Raw genomic sequence first — 7,406 nt, 5'->3', positions numbered from 1 at the left:
TCACTTTAAAATCAACTATGATTGTTAGGTCAGCTTTTTGTAAATTGGCAAAATAATGGCTTGCTTGACTCGGGTAAATATCCTACCACACGTTCACTTGAGAATTTAATGAGTGTTTGTTATTCTCTTTAAAAGGTTTGGATCCATAGGTCATTTGCATCTTTTACATGTTTCAAGCATGCATATCTATTTTTTAAACATGTGTAGAAGAAATCTCTTTCTTAAAAAATTCCATGCTATTAGGGTTGAACTAGTGGAATTTCCAAAACATGGATAACAAAATTTTTGGGTTCATTTTTTGTGTGTGAATAAATTTTCTTTACATACATTTGTTGTTGTTTTAAATTTTTTCCATAAACAAACTCTAAAATATTCATTTTGTTGTGATCTATTTGCCTTTTTTATTTACGGGATGAAGAGTGAGAAAACTCAAAGTTTTTATTCAAAAAAAAATACAAATAAAATGGAAATTTACAAAGCACAAATGTAGAAAGATAATTCCAAACAGTGTCTGTAATTTTTAGGGATTGTAAACTCTTTTTAGTTTTTAAATATTAGGTTTTGCAATCGCTGGGAAAAGTTGGTGACGGGGGATTTTTAACTGACTGTTGACTACCAATCCATAAGTCATTTCTTAAAAAACTATAGCCCGTTACGCAGGTTAAATCACTTTACAATCATCTATGATTGTTAGTTCAGCTTTTTTTAAATGGGCAAAATAATTGCTTGTTTGACTCGGTAAATATCCCACCACATGTTCACTTGAGAATTTAATGAGCGTTTGTTATTCTCTTTAAAAGGTTTGGATCCATAGGTCATTTGCAATTTTAACATGTTTCAAGCATGCATATCCAGTTTTTTAACATGTGTAGAAAAAATCTCTTTCTTATAAAATTCCAAGCTATTAGTGTTGAACTAGTGGAATTTCCCAAACTTGGATAAATGGACTTTTGTGTTCATTTGTGGTGTGTGAATAAATTTTCTTTACTTACATTTTTTGTTGTTTTAAATTTTTTTCCATAGACAAACTCTATAATTTTCATTTTGTTGTGATCTATTTGCCTTTTTTGTTTACGGGATGAAGGCACAGCGAAAACTAAAATTTTTTATTTAAGAAAAAAGTATAGATCTAAAATGGAAATGCACAATGCAAAAATGTAGAGAGAGATAATTTCATAGATTTTTTGTTATTTTAAGGGATTGTAAACTCTTTTTAGTTTTTTTAAAATTAGGTTTTTCTTTTGTCGGGAAAAGGGGGAGGTGGGGGATTTTCATCTAAGTGTTGACTCCCAATCCATAAGTCATTTCTTACAAAAATATAGCCATTATGCATAATAAATAATTTTACAATCATCTATGATTGTTAGGTCAGCTTTTTGTAAATGGGCAAAATATTGGCTTTTTTGACTTGGGTAAATATTTCACCACCCATTCACTTGAGAATTCATTGAGCGTTTTTTTTTTTCTCTGTAAAAGGTTTGTATCCATAGGTCATTTTCATATTTAACGTGTTTCAAGCATGCATATCCATTTTTTAAACATGTGTAGAAGAAATCTCTTTCTTACAATTTTTCATGTTATTTGCGTAGAACTAGTGGAATTTCCCGAACTTGGATAACAAAAAATTTTGTGTTCATTTGTGGTGTATGAATAAATTTTCTTTACTTATTGGTTTTGTTGTTTTAATTTTTTTCCATACACAAAGTCTTAAATTTTCATTTTGTTGTGATCCTTTTTCCTTTGTTGTTTACGGGGTGAAGGGAGAGTGAAAACTCAAAGTTTTGATTTAATAAAATAGTATACATCTAAAATGGAAAAGCACAATGCACAAATATAGAGAGAGATAATTAGAAAGAGTGTTTGCAATTTTTAGGGATTGTAAACTCTTTTTAGTTGTCATATATTAGGTTTTCCAATCGTTGGGAAAAGAGGGAGGCACGGGATTTTTAGCTAAGTGTTGACTCCTAATCCATCAGTCATTTCTTACAAAAATATAGCCAGTTATGCATGATAAATCACTTTAAAATCATCTATGATTGTTAGGTCAACTTTTTGTAAATGGACAAAATAATGGCTTGTTTGACTAGGGTAAATGTCCCACCACACGTTCACTTGAGAATTTAATGAGCGTTTCTTATTTTCATTAAAAGGTTTGAATCCATGGGCCATTTACATCTTTAACATGTTTCAAGCATGCATATCCATTTTTAAAACATATGCAGAAGAAATCTCTTTCTGACAAAATTTCAAGCTATTAGGGTTGAACTAGTGGAATTTCTCATACTTGGATAACATAACTTTTGTGTTCATTTGTGATTGTGAATAAATTTTCTATACTTATATTTGTTGTTGTTTTAAAATTTTCCATACACAAACTCTAAAATTTCATTTTGTTTTGATTTGTTAGCCATTTTTGTTGACGGGATGAAGCGAGAGCGAAAACTAAAAGGTTTGATTTAAGAAAAAATTATACATCTACAATGGAAATGCACATTGCACAAATGTAGAGAGCGTTAATTCCAAAGAGTGTATGTAATTTTTAGGGATTGTAAACTCTTTTCAGTTTTTAAATATTAGGTTTTGCAATCATGTGGAAAAGGGGGAGAAGGGGATTTTTAACTGAGTGTTGATTCGCAATCCATAAGTCATTTCTTACAAAAATATAGTCCGTTATGCACGATAAATCACTTTACAATCATCTATGATACTTAGGTCAGCTTTTTTTAAATAGATAAAATAATAATGTGTTGTTTGACTAGGGTAAATATCCACAACATGTTCACTTGTGAATTTAATGAGTGTTTGTTATTCTCTTTAAAAGGTTTGGATCCATAGGTCATTTGCATCTTTAACATGTTTCAAGCATGCATATCCATTTTTAAAACATGTGGAGATGAAATCACTTTCTTATAAAATTCCAAGCTATTATTAGGGTTGAACTAGTGGAATTTTCCAAACTTGGATAACAAAACTTTTGTGCTCATTTGTGGTTTGTCAATACATTTTCTTTACTTAAATTTTTTGTTGTTTTAAATTTTTTCCTTACACAAACTCTAAAATTTTCATTTTGTTGTGATCTATTTGCCTTTTTTGTTGACGGGAGGAAGGAAGAGCGAAAACACAAAGTTTTTATTTAATAAAAATGTATAGATCTAAAATGGAAATGCATAATGCACAAATGTAGAGAGAGATAATTCCAAAGAGTGTCTGTAATTTTTAGGAATTGTAAACTCTTTTTAGTTTTTAAATATTAGGTTTTGCAATCATTGGGAAAAGGGGGAGGCGGGGGATTTTTAACTGGGTGTTGACTCTTAATCCATAAGTCATTTCTTACAAAACTATAGCCCGCTATGCATGATAAATCACTTTACAATCATCTATGATTGTTAGGTCAGTTTTTTGTAAATGGGTAAAATAATGGCTTGTTTGACTTGGGTATATATCCCACCACTCGTTCCCTTGAGAATTTAATGTGTTTGTCTCTTTAAAAGGTTCGGATCCATAGGTCATTTGCGTCTTTAACATGTTTCAAGCATGCATATCCATTTTTTAAACATGTGTAGAAGAAATCTCTTTCTTATAAAATTCTAAGCTGTTAGGGTTGAACTAGTGGAATTTACAAAACCTGGATAACAAAACTTTTGTGTTCATTTGTGGTGTGTGAATAAATTTTTTTTACTTACATTTGTTGTTGTTTTAAATTTTTTCCATACACAAACTCTAAAATTTTCATTTTTTTGTGTGTTACGGACCCAGATCTGACACAAGGATTATTTGGGAGGATCTGAGATCTGCCACGGGTTACGGGTCTTCCATGCATTACTGTAGGGATAGTAGGAAGACGTGGGGAAGACGAAGATCAATGGAGGATGAGAGAAAACATGGTTTTTTTGAGGAATACCCTAACCTTGGGATCAAGAAGGTGATCTCAAGTCCGTTTAAGCTAGATTTAACCTAATTCTCAATGCTTCTATCCTTGTCTTTCTCATTACACTTACCCATTAAATAGGGTTCACCCTGTTAGGGTTTATGATAAAATATTACAAAAATACCCCTATAAATAAAATATTGCAAAAATACCCATGTGGCCTAAAACTGAAATGAATAAAGTAAATTAAAAAAAATTAAAATAATAATGTTATTGTGTGCATAACATTACACCCCCTGGAAGAACGAGCTTGTCCTCAAGCTCGGAAGTAGGGTCTGTAAGCTAATGTCTCCACCTGTGCACAAGTAGCATCCACAGAGCGGTGTCCTCTCTGTGGATGCCCCAACTCAGCAAGTCAGGTAAACTGAATTCAACCTTACGATCTAGACATCAGGGACGTAACAATGCTGGATTCAATGTATCAGGTCTATTTGTAGCCATCAGGACTAGGATATGACCACAGAGCATCAAATCCATCAAGCTGATTAACAACGTCAAGCATTGTACAGTGAACTTCATTAGCACCACCAACACCATCATCAAAACGAGCACCACCTATGGCATCCACGTCATAAAAAAATCAATGCAAGCCTTCATTGAATGAGCCAGCTGAAAACGTTTGCGGACCATCCTTGCCCCTTCACCAAACATATTTTTGGACAAGCTCACTACCAATAACACGAATAAAGCAGGCAGCTGGTCTGTTTGCTACAGCTCTAGCTAAGAGAGCCTTCCTTGTCCCTGGAGAACCATAGCAGATAACTCCATTTGGTGAGTCAATTCCCAGCTGAACAAACCCATCAGGATGGAGCATTAGGCAGCTCTACAACTTCTCGAATCTTTTCAATCTGCTCCTTACAACCACCAACATCATTGTATGTCACATCAGGCTTTTCTTCAACGGTCATAGTAACACTAGGATCAATTTTTGGAGGCAAAGGAATCTGAATCTGATATTTGTTGCGGTCAACACCCACGCACATGCCTTCTTCGATATCTGTTGGAGAAACCTTATCCCCTAAGCCCACAACCATATGATCGGACTTGGCTAGCCATTTCAAACCTTCAACAAGCTTGGAAAGATTTGAAGCAACGCTGCATTAGACAGCAACACGCACCATAGGGGACACAGAGAACTTCCTGGCTCGAATTGGGTGACCAACTACTTCTTTCGTACCAGTCAAAGTGGCACTAAGGAACTGATCCAATCCAACCAAAGACTCTGTATGGCCACAAGGAACAACGGCATCAGACTCCAGCGCTGTCCCCATCCAAATGATAGTTTTCTGGATGTTGGGCATATATAAATCATTTTTCTGGCCCGGTGCAGAAGTTGGGCCATAATGCTAACCATCATACCAGTGCAGAACTTACCAGCAAAGGGACACCAAAGGGCAATAAATCAACCTTTAGCAGAGGCAGGAATCATCTGAGAAATATAAAGGAGAAGTGGACCATCCAGAGCACAGTTGCTACCAGGTTTCCCAACTACTGCTACAGTACCACCCGGCAGGTACTCATACCCATGATCACCAACCCCTTCAACCACAGCTTGAGCTCCATAGTGATGCACCCAAAACATCTCAGCAGCAGTGCCAGTCTGAACTGTGAATGCCTGAGGACAGTACCACGTTATGTAATGAGGAGTGAACTGGCTGTATCCACCTTGTTCAAGTAACTGTGCTACACCCTTGACAGCCTTCACAAATTGTATCAGCATGTCACACGTAGGCCCACACTCAACATTGCTATTGGTCCACAACGCATACTCTACCCGGTCGTTTGGGTGGGCCACTGCTTCTGTCCAGGCAAGGTGCACATTAACCATTTCCCCACTGGCAATGGCTTTCTGTGCAGAACCAAGAAATCTATCTCCATACTTTGCAGAACCAAGAAATGGCAAATTGAACTCACTACCCTGTGAATTTCCTCTCACAATAGTGCCCTGCGAACTACCTGTTATGATAACATATATACCACGCAACACATTTAACAAGGTCACTGAAAAAAACTTGCATGAAGTAAGTAGACAAAATTCAAAAGACAATTGGTTCAGCTTCTCATCATCTATGCTGTCAACCAGGTTCGTCAAGTACAGGTGCAGCCCTTGGTACTTGTCTCCAGTCACCTTATAAATCTGCTCAAACTGTCCCTTCAATGTTCGTATCACCTTTGACCTAGCTCCAACAGCTTCAGAAATAAGTTTTGCATCGCCATTTCGGTTGGTCAAGCTATCAACATTTGACAACACACTTGCAGCAGTACTGCCAGATTCCACCTTCACATCGGCAACAAGTGCAAGAGGCTTATACGCACTGCTGTCCACACTGTCTTTTTTAAATTTGGCCGCTGAACCAAACCAATCAGCATAGACAGCACCCCCATCAGTAGTTTCAGCAGTCAACAATTTATATTGTGTTGTTGTCTTGGCACCCGGTTTGGTGCTGGAACCTTGTCCCCCCATTTCTGCCACGCAAGTGAGACCATCTGCAGGACAGCCATGGCGACAGTCAACAAGATGATGCAACCCAGGAGCGTCAACAGCTTCCAGAATCCGAATATTTCCTGGGTGAAGACAAGGATTCTTTGCTATTACCAGAGTCCCAAGGATCATTTTCGCATTATTTTTCAAACCTGAAAATCTTGAACCATGCTTATTGCAAGACTTCTCTAATAAAGGGTTGGATACTTGGATAAAGCACTGTCCATGTTCAAGTACCCCAAGTTCATCCAAGCAACCTAGCAACCATCTCCCCAATGGGAAAAAGATCCTAGTCTTGTGTAAAAGGTCCCCTACTTGGGCAGACCACAGACAAGAGAGCATACCTCTGAGATAAGGCTCAGTTTGAGGCCTGAAACCAGCACTTAACATCATGTCGGCATTATTGCCATGCTTAGCACATGAAGTAGTTAGAACCTCGTATGCTACCTAAAAGAATCTTATCTCCCTGGGATCCAGAAAAGTAAACCCTCCCTCTGCAATTTGACAATTCACCTCCGCACAGGTACTGTACGCATCCAAAGAAAAACAAACCCACCAAAAGAAAATTTCTCGACGTCCCCAAAAAAATAGTTTTACTTCCGTCATCCTCCCAAAAATTTGATCTCAACTTGCATTAGCCCAAACCAAAATTCCATCATTTGGGCTCTGTTAAGGATTCTTTGGGAGGATCTGAGATCTGCCACAGATTACGGGTCTTCCAGGCATTACTGTAGGGATAGTAGGAAGACATGGGGAAGATGAAGATCAATGGAGGATGAGAGAATACGTGGGTTTTTGAGGAAAACACTAACCTCGAGATCAAGAAGGTGATCACAAGCCTCTTAACGCTAGATGTAACCTAATTCTTAATACTTCAATGATTCCCTTTTCTCATTACTCATACCCCTTAAATAGGGTTCACCCTGTTAGGGTTTAAGATAAAATATCAGAAAAATACCTCTATAAATAAAATATTCCAAAAATATCCTTGTGGCC

The 7,406-nt window shown here is 36.7% G+C and overlaps 1 pseudogene; it reads right to left on the bottom strand.

The window, feature by feature from the left end:
* Positions 1-4,210: 4,210 nt before the first annotated feature.
* On the bottom strand, positions 4,211-5,199 carry LOC137965288 (26S proteasome regulatory subunit 7-like; annotated as a pseudogene).
* Between the last annotated feature and the right edge of the window lie 2,207 nt (positions 5,200-7,406).

Source organism: Aristolochia californica, unplaced genomic scaffold (genome assembly GCF_029961685.1).
Source record: "Aristolochia californica isolate CCGP_79_NKW_82.1479 unplaced genomic scaffold, dmAriCali1.0.hap1 SCAF_5, whole genome shotgun sequence".
Taxonomy (NCBI): domain Eukaryota; kingdom Viridiplantae; phylum Streptophyta; class Magnoliopsida; order Piperales; family Aristolochiaceae; genus Aristolochia; species Aristolochia californica.
The sequence above is the reverse complement of the archived record's forward strand: the minus strand, read 5'-3'. Positions and strand labels throughout refer to the sequence as shown.